Genomic DNA, 18,840 nt, shown 5'->3' with positions numbered 1-18,840 from the left:
GGGTTTATAAAACGGGGGCGGTTTTTGTGCCGTTGTTTAAGATCTATCGGTATTCGATTCCACTGATGGAGATTCATGGCATGTGGAAATCGGTATTGGACTTTTGGAATTTGGTACGCTTACTGTTGGAGGAGTAGCTCGGTAATTACCTGCGTAAAGCCCTCCGGCGTTCGTAGACTACACGCCTCGAATCCGATCATTATTCACGCTCAAGGGAAGAATAAGTGGTATAAAAGTTATTATTATAAATCATATTACCATGTTTGACGGTGAACAGAAGGAGAGTGTGAAGACCACTCATCGTGAGACGGAGGAGTTTAGACGGACGGCGGTGAGGAGAAAGTCGAAGGGAATACGGCGGGAGACTGAAGGTCAGCCTTCTCAAACTGCAGTTGTTTTTGGAAACTTTTGGAAACGTTGAGTGATTTAACACTGGATAGATTTCAAATGTATCCTATTATAGCTGAGGGCTTTTAGTCATGGCCACAATGGAGACGCGATATTAGCGCACATTCTTTACAAAATAATCTACTGTGTTATTTTCTAGTTGTAAACTACTCGGGCAATGTATTATTAGTGGTTGAATTACCCGACACTTTTTTTTTTAGTGTGACCATCAAGTGCATTTGAACTCAGCCATGTCTAAGGCAGAAGAGTCCGTAGTTTCACTGGTTATGCTAATCTACCACTGGCATGCCCTGAAAACATAACAGGGTTTTGTTTGTAAACAACGTTCTATTGGTATTGTGTGTCTGTGTGCAAATTGTCAGCAGCTGGGCTCAGTTCTTTGGATTACTGAAGTTGAACTAAACTGAAATCTCCTTTCACCTGCACAAATCTGACTGGATTACCTCTGTCTATGTAGTTCTGAAGCCATAACATAGTGTCTGCCAAGGCGTTGACTGAGTACAGCTGACTGGCATAATATGTTAGTGATTTACTGTCCCTTAGACACGGATGTAGTTTGTTTGTGGAGATAACTATTTCTCATCCACGTCTCCTCACTGGACAATAGTCTCACGTTTATGTTATTTCCCCCAGTAATAAACTGGAGGCGGTAGGTCCTAGGTTAGAAGGGTGAAAAAAATAAAAGGTTGTAGATTCAACCTAATGTAAGATGCTAACCAAATACTCTGAGTTATTGATGGAACTGTTTTGTCACCTGATTTCACTCAGGAAACTCCTCCCCTTACACGTCCTCTGACAAGACAGTCACACAGTGACCACTCGGAGTTAGAAAGGGACACTCGCTGATAAGCAGTGAGTGACTGTGTTTGCGTGTGTATGAGTCTGAGACCAACGCAGGACTCAATTCAAGAACAGCAGGTGCGTGAGCGAAGCGCTCCTCAGTCCTCTCTGGAACAGTGTATATGACAAGATAGGAGATTTATGTCAGAGACCGACAACACATCTTGTGGATTTAAGTTGTGGGCTTTTTATTGACCAGAAACATGCAAATGCCGATCATTCAGTTGGTTCACTATTTCACAGTGCCATTTAAGCCAGCGAAGTAATATTCGATTTAACTGGCCACTATGACAAACACACAAACTGTGCCAATACTGCAGAGTCCGTGTTTATTATGCTAAACTCATGTTGGCAGTTGGCACTTTCCGTTGAATTTTTACCTAGCCTGGGTACCGGTTTATTTGAGTTATCATGCCACTCCTTATCATGCTAATCAGCATGACACAGAGTACATGGAGTGGAATGTTAGCCTGACATCCAGAACCTGTTTTGCCCAATTCGAAACAACAAACTGTCACTTTGGCGGTCCTCTCCTCCTCAGTAGACACATAGACACTGACTGCAGTCTGTTGGTTAAGACATGTAGCCTATTATCTCTCCAGCGAAGTAAGAAAGAAATGCTTAACATGCTGAGAGGGAAGTGAGAAGGAAAAGCAGTCAGATGACCGGGAGAAACACCATCTCTACCACACGTGGGGAATTTGATTCCTGGCGTTGGTTATAATATCAGTGCGCTTGGCATTGTTTTTGTCCGGGAATGCAGTTGTTAATTAATCTTTAATTTCTCCTGACATTATTGGGGAAAACTCCTGAAAGCATTGGAAACTCTTAGAAAAAGCACGCTAACGCCTTCAGTGAAAGAACAATGTCCGCTTTTACCATAAATAAAGGCCGCTTCGTTTACAAAGGAATTGAGGCACCACATTTGGAGTAGAGAACAGTCTAGGAGTGAGCTACACCCTATGAATACTGTAACAAGGTAACACAGTTCTCCTGCCCAAACACTTTTTTTACACCGTTTATTCAGTTTTACACACATTTCATTAGTCAACACAATATCATTATCCCGAAAAGAAAGGGGGGGGGGGGAGCCACTGTGCTAATGTTCCTCCTGTAAGCAGCTGAAGAATAGGGGTGGAGAAATGCAACCACTCTCACATTCATAGACCGCGCTATGGATGCAAAGACTGACCAACCACGAGACGAAAACTGTATAGTTTTAAACATTTGAGGCTACAGTGTTTGTTTACAAGTACATTGTTCACAAACAACGGGGCTAAACAAGCTTACATTTTTGGTTCCGTCTGGGAAAGACGGTTGAACCAAGCTCATGGGGCATCTGCAAGTTACTTTATTCAAGAATCAATGGGCACACGTCACCAATCTCAAAACCCCAGAATGGATGTAGCAAACACCGATTTCCCCTCCAACCAATAAGTCACAGGGGTGTCGATGACAGATTTATTTAAATTGAACCTTTTATTTAACTAGGCAAGTCAGTTAAGGCCAAATTCTTAATTACAATGACGGCCTAAGTACGCCATCAGAGGATGGACTATTCAAAGTATGTTAACTTCCTCATATCCTTACTGTATGTCACTATGGCAGGTGTCCATTCTCACTCTAACTAGAGCTCTCGCTCTCCCTCAGTACTGAGCAGCAGTACATGTGTCTCTGTGTATAGTACTCTAGCTGTGGGAGCACCATTGCCACAATTGGAGAGGAGGTCAATGGAAAGAGCCCTGCTAAGAAATCCCTACTCAAACCACAAAGCACAGTACGGGGACAGAGGGGAGTGTGGTTGGTTTAAAATGCAGTGTTAAAATACCACTACAAATGCCCAGTAGACTCCACTACAAGCTAAATGTAGCCTGGTCCAAAATCTGTTTGTGCTGTTTTGCCAACTTCTATGGACATTGTCATGCCAATAGGAGTTGGCAAGACAGCACAAATACACTGAACAAAAATATAAATGTAACTTGCAACAATTTCTAAGATTTTACTGAGTTACAGTTCATATAAAGTAATTAATCAATTCCCTATTTCAGCTCATGAAACATGGGACTAACGCTTTGCATGTTGCGTTTTATATTTTTGTTCTGGAACCAGGCTAGGATAGATCCCTTACTCCGCTTCTCCCTCCCTATCTCCAGTGTCTCCTAAACCTGCTCATCTCCAGAGCCCTGGGGAGTGCCCTGTCACGGGGCCAGAAGGAGCTCTACTCACAGGGACGGGATCAGGACCCCAAGCTAGGGGGCTAACGGTCCACAGCCCAGGAAAGTGTCATGGGACCAGGCCGAGGCACAGCCAAGTGAAGGGGGTACCACCAGGGACCCAGAGCCCAGGAAAGGGACTAGGTGTCCACAGCCCAGGGAAGCGCTACAAACTAGGATCTCAGTCCACAGGGAAGGGAGCAGGATCCAGGCTGAACCAGCTGAGAAGCCCTGGGGCCAGGATGAAGAGACATGGTCACATGGCAGGATCACCCTGCAGCCTGCCTGACCTCATTCACCTTGAGGAAAACCAGTCTGTGCTCAGATCAGCTAACAGCAGCCCAACCCATACCACCACCTCTATAAGCCTAGACCAGCCTAGAGACTCAGACAGTGGGTCTACCGAAAGCTCCCACATAGGACTGGATGCTCACAGACACAGTCCAGACAGGGCAGTAGTAGTGGCTCATAGGGAGGGCAGAGCGAGGGAAATCTCTCCCATAAATATGAATGGTTTGGACCTGATGAGGGACGCTGTACTGGTCGATGGCCATGTAGGAGACGGAGGGAAGGTGGATACAGCACTCGACGTGGACCTGTCCCCCTCTCACAGAACTGGGACTGAGGAGGCCAAGCTTCAGGAGAGCTCTACAGATGAGAAGAAGATGGAGGGAGGGAGTGAGGAGGTGAGGGTGCAGGACTCCACTGAACAGAAGCTGTATAAGATTGCCAACGAGCTTCTGCTCACAGAGAGGGCCTATGTTGCTCGCCTTCACCTGCTAGACCAGGTCAGTGTGTCACTGTCAACTTCACGGTTTCTGTTCATCCACTGTAGTTATCACCACATGACTTGATCAGTATGTATTAATTAGCAGTGTTTTAACACTGTGTGTGCAGGTGTTCTGTGCCCGGCTGACTCAGGAGGCCGGTAAAGGTTTGTTCCCTGTAGATGTGGTGAGGACCATCTTCTCCAACATCTCCTCCATCCACACCTTCCACAGCCAGTTCCTACTGCCAGACCTGGAGACTCACATGGGCCAATGGTGAGACGACCCAAATAGATGTTGCAATTGAAGTACATGAATTAATTATTTACAATTGAACTGAAGGACATGATTGGATTGGAACCTTGTTATTAAATGAAAATACGGTTATATTTTATGTAATTCATCCAGCCTCACAAAGACCGCAGTGGTTTTAACATTCCTACTTTAAATCGCTAGCATCATCTCTAAACAGTGATTAAATAATCGTTTTTTGACCTTCGATCTCCGACCCTTGACCACACAGGTCTGTGAGCCCTCGTCTGGGTGATGTCATGCAGCAGCATGCTCCCTTCCTCAGGATGTATGCTGAGTACGTGATGAGCTTCAACCATGCCATGGAGCTGCTTAGAGTCTGGACGGAGAGGTCCGCACCATTCAGGAACGTCATACAGGATATACAGGTACAGTGGCTGGGCAGGGACACAGAGTAAATCTCTGTTCACACTTTACCTGAATATCTTTATTCATTCTCTTAATCTTCATATCACCATTCACCCAATGGAAATCAATAGCTGCTGACTGCTGCAGTGGTGGAAACATTTAGTCGGTCTTGCCCTGTTGTTGATTTAGAGTTATCTTCCAGAGTCAGGAGGTGTGTGGTAGTCTGACCCTGCAGCACCACATGTTGGAGCCGGTCCAGAGACTACCTCGTTATGAGATGCTGCTGAGAGACTACCTCAAGAGACTGCCTGATGATGACTCAGACCACAGTCATGCAGAGAGTGAGTTGGCACCTGCCTTACTGTAGCATAGACATAGTCCAACATACAGTTGATCCACAAAAGCTGGCCTCACTCTTACTGTAACAAAGATCAGGTAGTCCTCATCGCTAGGGAAGACTCACTCAGTGTCATCACAGTTACTACAAGTCTGAGGAACTGTCACAGAAACCATAATAGATTAGGTTTTGTGGTTTTGCTATCCTAAAAAAAATAAGGTGTTCTCTTTGTCTGCCTTCAGAGTCTCTGCAGGTCATCTCCATGGCAGCAACGCACTCCAACAGTGCCATCCGCCAATCAGTACGTGCAGAACTAATATGCTAATCCTCTACTTACTGCAGATAACAATTGTCAGTATACAGACAACAGTATATCTAGAGACCATTTTTCTTTAGGCATAGTGAGTAAAATGTTACTACTGTTAACCACTGTTACCATCCTGTACTTTGTTATTTTGCAATCGGTTGGAACAGAAGTTTGATCTGCTTTGTTGTCTAACATCCTCCGCTCTGCTGTGTTGTCCTCTAGGAGAATCTGAAGAAGCTGCTGGAGATCTACGAGATGTTGGGGGGGGGAGGAGGACGTGATGAACCCCTCCAATGAGTTCATCCGGGAGGGACGCATCCTGATGCTGGCTGCCAGGCACTCCGCCATGGAGCGACACCTCTTCCTGGTTAGACCAGCTCACAATATTTTAACATTTACATTTACATTTAAGTCATTTAGCAGACGCTCTTATCCAGAGCGACTTACAAATTGGTGCGTTCACCTTAAGACATCCAGTGGAACAGCCACTTTACAATAGTGCATCTAAATCTTTCAAGGGGGGTGAGAAGGATTACTTTATCCTATCCTAGGTATTCCTGAAAGAGGTGGGGTTTCAGGTGTCTCCGGAAGGTGGTGATTGACTCCGCTGTCCTGGCGTCGTGAGGGAGTTTGTTCCACCATTGGGGGGCCAGAGCAGCGAACAGTTTTGACTGGGCTGCGCGGGAACTGTACTTCCTCAGTGGTAGGGAGGCGAGCAGGCCAGAGGTGGATGAACGCAGTGCCCTTGTTTGGGTGTAGGGCCTGATCAGAGCCTGGAGGTACTGAGGTGCCGTTCCTCTCACAGCTCCGTAGGCAAGCACCATGGTCTTGTAGCGGATGCGAGCTTCAACTGGAAGCCAGTGGAGAGAGCGGAGGAGCGGGGTGACGTGAGAGAACTTGGGAAGGTTGAACACCAGACGGGCTGCGGCGTTCTGGATGAGTTGTAGGGGTTTAATGGCACAGGCAGGGAGCCCAGCCAACAGCGAGTTGCAGTAATCCAGACGGGAGATGACAAGTGCCTGGATTAGGACCTGCGCTGCTTCCTGTGTGAGGCAGGGTCGTACTCTGCGGATGTTGTAGAGCATGAACCTACAAGAACGGGCCACCGCCTTGATGTTAGTTGAGAACGACAGGGTGTTGTCCAGGATCACGCCAAGGTTCTTAGCGCTCTGGGAGGAGGACACAATGGAGTTGTCAACCGTGATGGCGAGATCATGGAACGGGCAGTCCTTCCCGGGAGGAAGAGCAGCTCCGTCTTGCCGAGGTTCAGCTTGAGGTGGTGATCCGTCATCCACACTGATATGTCTGCCAGACATGCAGAGATGCGATTCGCCACCTGGTCATCAGAAGGGGGAAAGGAGAATATTAATTGTGTGTCGTCTGCATAGCAATGATAGGAGAGACCATGTGAGGTTATGACAGAGCCAAGTGACTTGGTGTATAGCGAGAATAGGAGAGGGCCTAGAACAGAGCCCTGGGGGACACCAGTGGTGAGAGCGCGTGGTGAGGAGACAGATTCTCGCCACGCCACCTGGTAGGAGCGACCTGTCAGGTAGGACGCAATCCAAGCGTGGGCCGCGCCGGAGATGCCCAACTCGGAGAGGGTGGAGAGGAGGATCTGATGGTTCACAGTATCGAAGGCAGCCGATAGGTCTAGAAGGATGAGAGCAGAGGAGAGCGAGTTAGCTTTAGCAGTGCGGAGGGCCTCCGTGATACAGAGAAGAGCAGTCTCAGTTGAATGACTAGTCTTGAAACCTGACTGATTTGGATCAAGAAGGTCATTCTGAGAGAGATAGCGGGAGAGCTGGCCAAGGACGGCACGTTCGAGAGTTTTGGAGAGAAAAGAAAGAAGGGATACTGGTCTGTAGTTGTTGACATCGGAGGGATCGAGTGTAGGTTTTTTCAGAAGGGGTGCAACTCTCGCTCTCTTGAAGACAGAAGGGACGTAGCCAGCGGTCAGGGATGAGTTGATGAGCGAGGTGAGGTAAGGGAGAAGGTCTCCGGAAATGGTCTGGAGAAGAGAGGAGGGAATAGGGTCAAGCGGGCAGGTTGTTGGGCGGCCGGCCGTCACAAGACGCGAGATTTCATCTGGAGAGAGAGGGGAGAAAGAGGTCAGAGCACAGGGTAGGGCAGTGTGAGCAGAACCAGCGGTGTCGTTTGACTTAGCAAACGAGGATCGGATGTCGTCGACCTTCTTTTCAAAATGGTTGACGAAGTCATCTGCAGAGAGGGAGGAGGGGGAGGGGAGGAGGATTCAGGAGGGAGGAGAAGGTGGCAAAGAGCTTCCTAGGGTTAGAGGCAGATGCTTGGACTTTAGAGTGGTAGAAAGTGCCTTTAGCAGCAGAGACAGAAGAGGAAAATGTAGAGAGGAGGGAGTGAAAGGATGCCAGGTCCGCAGGGAGGCGAGTTTTCCTCCATTTCCGCTCGGCTGCCCGGAGCCCTGTTCTGTGAGCTCGCAATGAGTCGTCGAGCCACGGAGCAGGAGGGAGGACCGAGCCGGCCTGGAGGATAGGGGACATAGAGAATCAAGGGATGCAGAAAGAGAGGAGAGGAGGGTTGAGGAGGCAGAATCAGGAGATAGGTTGGAGAAGGTTTGAGCAGAGGGAAGAGATGATAGGATGGAAGAGGAGAGAGTAGCGGGGAGAGAGAGCGAAGATTGGGACGGCGCGATACCATCCGAGTAGGGGCAGTGTGGGAAGTGTTGGATGAGAGCAAGAGGGAAAAGGATACAAGGTAGTGGTCGGAGACTTGGAGGGGAGTTGCAGTGAGGTTAGTGGAAGAACAGCATCTAGTAAAGATGAGGTCGAGCGTATTGCCTGCCTTGTGAGTAGAGGGGGAAGGTGAGAGGGTGAGGTCAAAAGAGGAGAGGAGTGGAAAGAAGGAGGCAGAGAGGAATGAGTCAAAGGTAGACGTGGGGAGGTTAAAGTCGCCCAGAACTGTGAGAGGTGAGCCGTCCTCAGGAAAGGAGCTTATCAAGGCATCAAGCTCATTGATGAACTCTCCGAGGGAACCTGGAGGGCGATAAATGATAAGGATGTTAAGCTTGAAAGGGCTGGTAACTGTGACAGCATGGAATTCAAAGGAGGCGATAGACAGATGGGTAAGGGGAGAAAGAGAGAATGACCACTTGGGAGAGATGAGGATCCCGGTGCCACCACCCCGCTGACCAGAAGCTCTCGGGGTGTGCGAGAACACGTGGGCGGACGAAGAGAGAGCAGTAGGAGTAGCAGTGTTATCTGTGGTGATCCATGTTTCCGTCAGTGCCAAGAAGTCGAGTTGAGTTAGTAGTTTTAACCTTTATTTTACCAGGGAGTCCCATTGAGGTCAGACCATCTCTTTCCCAATGGAGACCTTATGGCGTTTAGGAGGACACACCATTACATAATGTTGGTCTAGAAATGTATAGTGTAGAACAGACATGATTTTCTGCTATGTATAATTTGAAATTAAATCATCTCTATTTCAACAGAATCTTGCACTTCACTGACTAGGAACCACTGAACATCCATCCATTTAACCCACACATGTCAAACTCATTCCACGGAGGGCGGGTTTTCGCTCCACCCTTGTGCTTGATGAATTAAGGTCACCAATTAGTAAGGAACTCCCTCACCTGGTTGTCTAGGTCTTAATTGAAAGGAGAGAAAAAACAGACATTCTGCCCTCTGTGGAATGAGATCGACACTCCTGCATTAACGGGTCATTCAGGAGACTCTTGTGGCGCATACTTAAAACCCTCATGTCTTTCTTGCCTCTCCCTCCCCCTGCTGTCCATCCAGTTAAACAACATGCTGCTGTGCTGCACTCCTCGGTTCAGCCTCGGGGGGCAGCGCTTCACCGTGCGGACACGGATTGATGTGGAGGGCATGACGGTGCAGCGCACCACCAACGAACACCACCCCCACACCTTCCAGGTATCTGGCAAGGAGAGGACCCTGGAGAGGACCCTGGACCTACAGGCCAGGTGAGGGGATTGTGGGGGGGGTGTCACAATAATATAACTCACCTGAAGGTCTTGGATGGATGGATGTATATATTTTGTATCAATGTTAACATGTGGCGTTGTCTTTCTAGCTCTGAACAAGACGAAGAGGACTGGATAAAGGTAACAGTGCTTTGTCATATTTTGAAACCCGTTTAAATGACCAATAATAATATAATAATGAGTATATAGGGAGAGTACACATGGTCTAACGTGCCTTGTACTTTCAGGCTTTTCAGGACACCATTGATGTTTTCCGGCAGAAGAATGAGACTTTTATGTCAGCTTCTAAAGAAGTAGAGGTATCTGTAAGGATCCCTTATTTTTGTGCAAAACAGAGACCAATAGAATATTTTCTTCCATTCTTTTGTGTGTGTTTCTCCATCTGTACAGTATGCTTGCTGTATTCATATAGAGGGATACATTACAGGCAAATGGGTGTGGAGGGGAACTGATCATTTATCAAAAGGGAAGGAGAAACGACTCATTTGAGATCCTCTTGCATGTATGGGTGGAAAAACAGGTTGGCGAGATGAACTGATTTTGTGTGTGTGAGAACAGACGGCGGAGCTGGGTCGGCGTGCCCCTCGATGGATCTGGGACAATGAGGTGACCATGTGTATGAAGTGTAGCGAACCCTTCAACGCCCTCACCCGATGGAAACACCACTGCAGAGCCTGTGGCTGTGTGAGTTAACACACACACACGGGTACATAGACATACACACATAGATGCACACATTCACTTTACCTAAGGCTGGGCTAAGGTTATGATTAGTTGAAATGGCATGTTCCGTTTACTTCCATTCTTTCTAACATAACCAGACCGATATGACCATGACGTTCTGTGTCTCCACCTGTTTGTTAGGTGGTGTGTTGGAGGTGTTCAGACAACAAAGTAACTCTGGAGTACGATGGCAACAGGGTGAACAAGGTGTGTCTAGACTGCCACTCCGCCCTGACCCTCCGGGCCAACAGAGGGGAGAGAGGAGAGGGCAAGGAGGGGGGGCATTCTAGAGCTTCCACACCCCACCTCCCCATTTCCATCCCTACCCTTTCCCCAGGATCTGAAGGCCTTGTCTAGGGTCCCCTTGTAGGGGACAGGTGACGGCGGTTGTCAATGAAAATGGGATGGTGGTTAATGGGATGACAACGCCATGGTTGGCAACGGCAAGGGGACTTTCATCAATGGCAACGGAAGTGTCACTGATAATGGTTACGGGAGTGTCTCCAATAGACATAGGATGGCAGTCAATGACTGTGAGGAGGCTCGCTTGAACAGCCTCAGTGTTCACACACTATCCCCAAGTGTCTGTACTTGTGTTCAGTGTTATGGCCTTAATGAGATGGTGAGCTCCAACAGTATTGGGACAGTGACAATGTTAAAGTGCAGACGGGGGGACATGTTTAGAAATTACAGCACTTTTTGTACATAGTCCCCCCCATTTTAGGGGACCAAAAGTATTGGGACAAATTCACTTATGGGTATTAAAGTAGTACAAAGTATTTGGTCCCATATTCCTAGCACACAATGATGACATCAAGCTTGTGACTCTACAACCTTGTTGGATGCATTTGCTGTTTGTTTTGGTTGTTTCTGATTATTTTGTTCCCAATAGGAATGTATGGTACATAACGTATTGTGTAGTTTTGGGGTTACTTGTATTGTAAATAAGCATATAATATATGTTTCTAAATACTTCTACATTAATGTGAATGCCAATACAGATAAGTGAATTTGTCCCAATACGTTTGGTCCCCTAAAATGGGGAGGACTATATACAAAAGGTGCTGTAATTTCTAAATGTTGGATGAAAATTCCCTCATTAAAGCTGACAGTCTACACTTTAATCCCATAGTCATTGTATCATTTGAAATCCAAAGTACAGAGCCAAAATGTCACTGTACTTTTGGAGCTCTGTATACCGTAATGAGATGTATTTTGTATAAAAACACGATGTAAGAGTATTCTGGCTATTCCCTATCTGGATCAGAAAATCAAGTAACCTTATAGTTTGTATTTGAAATGATTTACCTTTTGAAAAAAATAAAGTTAAACTTGTTTAAAAGTGAAGCAAGGTGTTTATTGGACTAGAAAAGAAAAGTTGGAAACTTATCAGTTAAGTTTCTTATGTTGGCAGTATGTGTTATGAAAGAGATTCTCTTATACTTTTTTTGCCAGTAGTTCTGAAAGTAGCACTCATGACCCAACAATGGTCCATCACATGTGCAGGTACAGTTGAAATCGGAAGTTTACATACACTGAGGTTGGAGTCATTAAGTTTTTCAACCACTCTACAAATTTCTTGTTAGCAAACTATAGTTTTGGCAAGTCAGTTAGAACATCTAATTTGTGCATGACACAAGTCATTTTTTCAACAATTGTTTATAGACCGATTATTTCACTGTATCACAATTCCAGTGGGTCAGAAGTTTACATACACTAAGTTGACTGTGCCTTTCAACAGCTTGGAAAATTCCAGAACATGGATTTAGAAGCTTCCGATAGGCTAATTGACACCATTTGAGTCAATTGGAGGTGTGGATGTATTTCAAGGCCTACCTTTAAACTCAGTACCTCTTTGCTTGACATCATGAGAAAATCAAAAGAAATCAGCCAGGACCTCAGGATAAAAATGGTAGACCTCCACAAGTCTGGTTCATCCTTGGGAGCAATTTCCAAATGCCTGAATGTACCACGTTCATCTGTACAAACAATAGTACGCAAGTATTAACACCATTGGACCATACTGCTCAGGAAGGAGACACGGTCTGGTTCCTAGAGATGAACATTGTCGTGGCAGAATCAGAATCCTTTAGGTAATATTTATAAATAAGATGTTTTTCATTTTTATTGTATGCTTATGTGGGAAAAATTACTGGGGTCCAGAGTGGGGTAAAAGGTTCTTTGTGTAATGTTCCTAAGATCTGTTATTTGTCATGTGAGTTTTGATGGATGTGTCTTGGCTATAAATGATACTAGGGACTGTTTTGTAAGCACTCTCAGAGAATTCATTTATGGACACTGAATTGATCTGAGAGTCACAGGACTATGGTGAAGCTCATATAATTCAAGACAAACTTTATGATAACTCTGACTTGTGTGTGGTTTGCTCTCATGATTTGGTAATACAGGAAATTTCCACGACAACATACTTTGGTGTGAAAAGTGCAAATCATCCCAGAACAACAGCAAAGGACCTTGTGAAGATACTGGAGGAAACGGGTACAAAAGTATCTATTTCCACAGTAAAAACGAGTCCTATATCGACATAACCTGAAAGGCCGCTCAACAAGGAAGAAGCCACTGCTCCAAAACCGCCATAAAAAAAGCCAGACCACAGTTTGTAACTGCACATGGGGACAAAGATCATACTTTTTGGAGAAATTTCTTCTGGTCTGATGAAACAAAAACATAACTGTTTGGCCATAATGACCATCGTTATGTTTGGAGGAAAACGGGGGAGGATTGCAAGCTAAAGAACACCATCCCAACCATGAAGCACAGGGGTGGCAGAATCATGTTGTGGGGGTTCTTTGCTGCAGGAGGGACTGGTGCATTTCACAAAATAGATGGCATCGTGAGAAAAATGGGAGGTTTAAAAATGATTTCACCAAAGTACAGGAGCATCTCTTTAAGTAAATATATTCCTATGGAAATGTTCTACACATTTTATGGAGATGGAGACCTTCCACTATATACTCTACATGACCAAAATTATGTGGATACCTGCTTGTCAAACATCTCATGCCAAACCCAGATTCATCCATCGGACTGCCAGATGGTGAAGCGTGATTCATCATCAGACCAGAGAACACATTTCTATTGCTCCAGAGTCCAATGGCAGCAAGCTTTACACCACTCCAGCCGACGCTTGGCATTGCACAGGGTGATCTTAGGCTTGTGTGCGGCTGCTCGGTTCTCACACACACACACACAAAACCCATTTCATGAAGCTCCCGACAAACAGTTTTTGTGCTGGTGTTGCTTCCAGAGGCAGTTTGGAACTCGGTAGTGAGTGTTGCAACCGAGGACAGACGATCTTTAAGCGCTTCAGCACTTGTCAGTCCCGTTCTGTGAGCTTGTGTGACCTAACACGTAGACCAATCGGAATCCACGCTTCAAGATTGTTTTGATCACCTGAACTGGGATATGTTCCGGTCAACCTCAGAGAACAACATCGATCTATACGCTGACTCGGCGAGTGAGTTTATAAGGAAGTGCATTGGAGATGTTGTACCCACTGTGACTATTAAAACCTACCCTAACCAGAAATCGTGGATGGATGGCGGCGTTCACACAAAACTGAAAGCACGAACCACCGCATTTAACCATGGAAAGAGGTCTTGGAATATGGCTGAATATAAATAGTGTAGCTATACCTCCGCAAGGCAATCAAACAAGCAAAATGCCAGTACAGGGACAAAGTGGAGTCGCAATTCAATGGCTCAGACACGAAATCACGGAATACAAAAAGAAAACCAGCCATGTCACGGACACCAATGTCATGCTTCCAGACAAACTTAACACCTTCTTTACCCGCTTTGAGGATAATACAGTGCCAACGTCGCGGCCCGCTAACAAGGACTGCATCCCCCCTTCTCCGTGGCCGACGTGAGTAAAACATTTAAACGTGTTAACCCTCGCAGGGCTGCTGGCCCAGACGGCATCCCTAGCCGCGTCCTCAGAGCATGCGCAGACCAGCTGGCTGGTGTGTTTACGGACATATTCAATGGCTCCCTATCCCAGTCTGCTGTCCCCACATGCTTCCAACTGAAATGGCCGCCATTGTTCCTGTACCCAAGAGGCAAAGATAACTGAACTAAGTTACTACCTCCCCGTAGCACTCACTTCTGTCATCATGAAGTGCTTTGAGAGACTAGTCAAGGAATATCACCTCCATCTTACTGGCCACTCTAGACCCACTTCAGTTTGCATTCCACCCCAAAAGGTCCACAGACAATGCAATCGTCATCAGACTGCACACTGCCCTATCCCATCTGGACAAGACGAATACCTACGTAAGAATTATGTTCATTGACTACAGCTCAACATTCAACACCATAGTACCCTCCAAGCTCATCATCAAACTGGAGGACCTGAGTCTCAACCCCGCCCTGTGCAATTGGGTCCTGGACTTTCTGATGGGCCGCCCTCGTGGTGAAGTTAGGAAACAACATCTCCACTTCGCTGACCCTCAACACTGGAGCCCCACAAGGGTGCATGCTCAGCCCCCTCCTGTACTCCCTGTTCACCCATGACTGTGTGGCCATGCATGCCTCCAACTCAATCATCAAATTTCAGACAACAGTAGTAGGCTTGATGACCAACAAAAACAAGACAGCCTACAGGGAGGAGGTGAGGGCACTCGGAGTGTGGTGTCAGGAAAACAACCTCTCACTCAACATCAACAAAACAAAGTAGATGATTGTGGACTTCAGGAAAAAGCAGAGGGAACACACCCCTATCCACATCAAAGGGACAGCAGTGGAGAATGTGGAAAGTTTTAAGTTCCTCGGCGTACACATCACAGACAAACAGCGCCTCTTCACCTCAGGAGGCTGAAGAAATTTGGCTTGTCACCCAACACCCTGACAAACTTTTACAGATGCACAATCGAGAGGATCCTGTCGGTCTGTATCACAGCCTGGCATGGCAACTGTACTGCCCTCAACCACAAGGCTCTCCAGAGGGTGGTGCGGTCTGCACAACGTATCACCGGGGGGCAAACTACCTGCCCTCCATGACACCTACATGACCCGATGTCACAGGAAGGCCAAAAAGATTGTCAAGGACATCAACCACCTGAGCCACTGCCTGTTCACACTGCTACCATGCATAAGGCGAGGTCAGTACAGGTGCATCAAAACTGGGACTATGAGAAACTAAAAACAGCTTCTATCTCAAGGCCATCAGACTGTTAAACAGCCATCACTAACTCAGAGAGGCTCCTGCCTACATGGAGACCCAATCACTGGCCACTTTAATAAATTGATCACTAGTTACTTTAAACAATGGCACTTTAAATAATGCCACTTTAATAATGTTTACATATCTTACATTACTCATATCATATGTACATACTGAATTTTATACCATGTATTGCACCATGTCTATGCCGCTCGGCCATTGTTCATCCATATATTTGTATGTACATATTCTCATTCACCCCTTTAGATTTGTGTATCAGGTAGTTGTTGGGGAATTTTTAGATTACTTGTTAGATATTAATGCATTGTCGGAACTAGAAGCACAGACATTTCGCTACACTCTCATTAACATCTGCCAACCATGTGTGAACAATAACATTTCATTTGATTTGTTGAAAGTCACTGAGCTCTTCAGTAAGGCTATTCTACTGCTAATGTTTGTCTATGGAGATTGCTTGGCTGCGTCCTCGATTTGATACACCTGTCAGCAACGGGTGTGGCTGAAATAGCCAAATGCACCTATTTGAAGGGGTGTCCACATACTTTGTGTATCGTGTAACAGGTTCAGTTCTCTCACACCTTTTCCCTGCGTCAGCTTAAAATGATTTTTAGTTCAACATGTTATATTTTTCTCCTGTTACGTCACAACCACGTTACATTTCTCATACCTTGCCTAACTACATTTTGTAGTTGTGTGTGTTTGAGGGGTGTTTTTCTGGGGCATGGGCTCAGGGAGAGTGGGGGGGGGGGAGTTTGATTGAGAGCCAAGAGATTGAAGCTACAGACACAACCCACAAGCACTAGCAGTCCGATCACCACCACCCCTGACATCTGGGATGAGCTGAAGCAGCTGAGAAACATGGTGCACAAGCAGGGAACCATCGTGGTGAAGATGAGGAACATGGTGCACAAGCAGGGAACCATCGTGGTGAAGATGAGGAACATGGTGCACAAGCAGGGAACCATCGTGGTGAAGATGAGGAACATGGTGCACAAGCAGGGAACCATCGTGGTGAAGATGAGAAACATGGTGCACAAGCAGGGAACCATCGTGGTGAAGATGAGGAACATGGTGCACAAGCAGGGAACCATCGTGGTGAAGATGAGATGAGGAAACAACATGGTGCACAAGCAGGGAAACATCGTGGTGAAGATGGAACATGAAGGGAACAACCATCGTGGTGAAGATGAGGGAAACATGGTGAGGAACATGGTGCACAAGCAGGGAACAAGCAGGGAACCAGCAGGGAACCATCGTGGTGAAGATGAGGAACATGGTGCACAAGCAGGGAACCATCGTGGTGAAGATGAGGAACATGGTGCACAAGCAGGGAAACATCATGGTGAAGATGAGGAACATGGTGCACAAGCAGGGAACCATCGTGGTGAAGATGAGGAACATGGTGCACAAGCAGGGAACCATCGTGGTGAAGATGAGGAACATGGTGCACAAGCAGGGAAACATCGTGGTGAAGATGAGGAACATGGTGCACAAGCAGGGAACCATCGTGGTGAAGATGAGGAACATGGTGCACAAGCAGGGAAACATCGTGGTGAAGATGAGGAACATGGTGCACAAGCAGGGAAACATCGTGGTGAAGATGAGGAACATGGAAGCCAGACTGGAGAGGAAGAATGCAGGTACAGTGCATTTGAAAAGTATTCAGACCCCTTGACTTTTTACACATTTTGTTATGTTACAACCTTTCCCCCCCATCAATCTACAAACAATACCCCATAATGACACAGCAAAAACAGGTTTTTAGAAGAAAAAAAATCCCTGTGTGTTTGTTGAATGTTTAATTCATTGTAAATTGTAAAGTGTTATGTCTGTAGTGTTGTTTTGTTGTGTTTATGGACCACAGGAAGATTAACTGTTGTCATGAGGAAACAAATAAAGATACAGATCTGACTGGGGACAGACGTCAGTTTAATGTCTAGTTGTGATTTTCATTTGGTTGAGTTGTCAAGTAATGTGAATTTATCGTGAAATAAACCAAACAAATCACCATGTCATTGGATTTAGGTGAAAATTTGGTTGAAAAAAAGACATTTCCTTACATAGATAATTTTTTTCAAATACAATGTTTTTCACGTCCATCACATTTATTTGTTTGGTTGAAATGACCATGGAAACAACCATATTGATTCAAACAGTTTTTGCCCAGTGGGATATAGGCTATTGTATGTGTAGGCCTACAGATGTTAATTTGGTTCACTGCGGATGTTCATTTGGTTCGCTGTGAGTTTGGTTCAATGGAGTACCAACAGTTTTTGAGCATTGTTTTTTTCTCTCCATAATTCCAGCCATGGGGGTCAGACTAAGTGCCAGTGAAAAGGAGGTATAGGAGCTGAAGACCGAAAATTCAGGTAATGTGCATTCCGTATAAGATTGGAAGTTAATTTGATTCATTATTATATTGTTTCGTGAAAGATCTGTGGCTCTATTTAATAGAAATGTAAAGATAATTTCAGATTGAGAACATTGCCTTTCAATCACCCTGTAGCGCTGAACTTTTGGATACGGATTGAAACGGCTTTTGAGAATTTCTGACCATAATTTCAGCCATGACTGCCATACTGAATGCCGGTGAGGAGGAGCTGAAGAGAAAGAATGCAGGTTCAAGTCAGTTGGCCAACAACTGTTTCTCATTTGTTTTTTATAGGCAGTTTATTTTATGGGTATTTCTCATATTAGTTTTTAGTTTCCTTTCATATTATTTTAGCCCTGGAGGCCAGCGTGACAGGCAGTGAGTGGCAACACAGGTAATTAAACTATGTAAAAAACATTATACTTAAGGTAGGTTTAACAAACGTTAAGTTTACTAATGTGTCCTTTCCGGCAATCACAGCATTGGAGGCCAGACTGTCAGTGAGAGGGAGGTGGAAGAGTTGGAGAGAGAGAAGGCAGGTATAACCGATACAGAAAAGGAGTTGTTTTCCAGTCAAAAGGGCTGCACTTGTTTGTAACCCGAGGAGGTTGGGTGGCTGTTGGTGAATGTTTAGCTTCTTAGCAGAATAATGTTGGCTTTCATGTGCTTTATTTATCTTTCAATAATAAGTGCCAATACTGACACCACACTTCTACAGCAGTCTTCACCAACATCAGCAACACACTGAATCCAGCATTACCAACAGTTTCTCTAGCCCTGTTTATACCTGCTGTAAACATGCGTCCTGATCTTGTCTTTTTACACTTTAAGATTTGATCACAGTCACATCACAATGCGCCTTTGAATCGTCTACACCTGCTTAAAAATGTGGGCACAATCAGAACGTGTACAACATCAGTACAAAGGCCGCATGTTAGAACCAGGTGTAAAACAGGGCTTCTGAGAGACGGACAATGCTGATCCCTCCCTCTCCTCTGATGCAGGTATCTTCACACCGCCAGTG

At 45.7% G+C, this 18,840-nt stretch overlaps 1 pseudogene; it reads left to right on the top strand.

The window, feature by feature from the left end:
- Positions 1–110: 110 nt before the first annotated feature.
- LOC115133730 (FYVE, RhoGEF and PH domain-containing protein 4-like) lies at positions 111–10,951 on the top strand (annotated as a pseudogene).
- The last annotated feature ends 7,889 nt before the right edge of the window (positions 10,952–18,840 follow it).

This window comes from Oncorhynchus nerka, linkage group LG8 (genome assembly GCF_034236695.1).
Source record: "Oncorhynchus nerka isolate Pitt River linkage group LG8, Oner_Uvic_2.0, whole genome shotgun sequence".
In the NCBI taxonomy this organism is placed as follows: Eukaryota; Metazoa; Chordata; class Actinopteri; order Salmoniformes; family Salmonidae; genus Oncorhynchus; species Oncorhynchus nerka.
The sequence above is the reverse complement of the archived record's forward strand: the minus strand, read 5'-3'. Positions and strand labels throughout refer to the sequence as shown.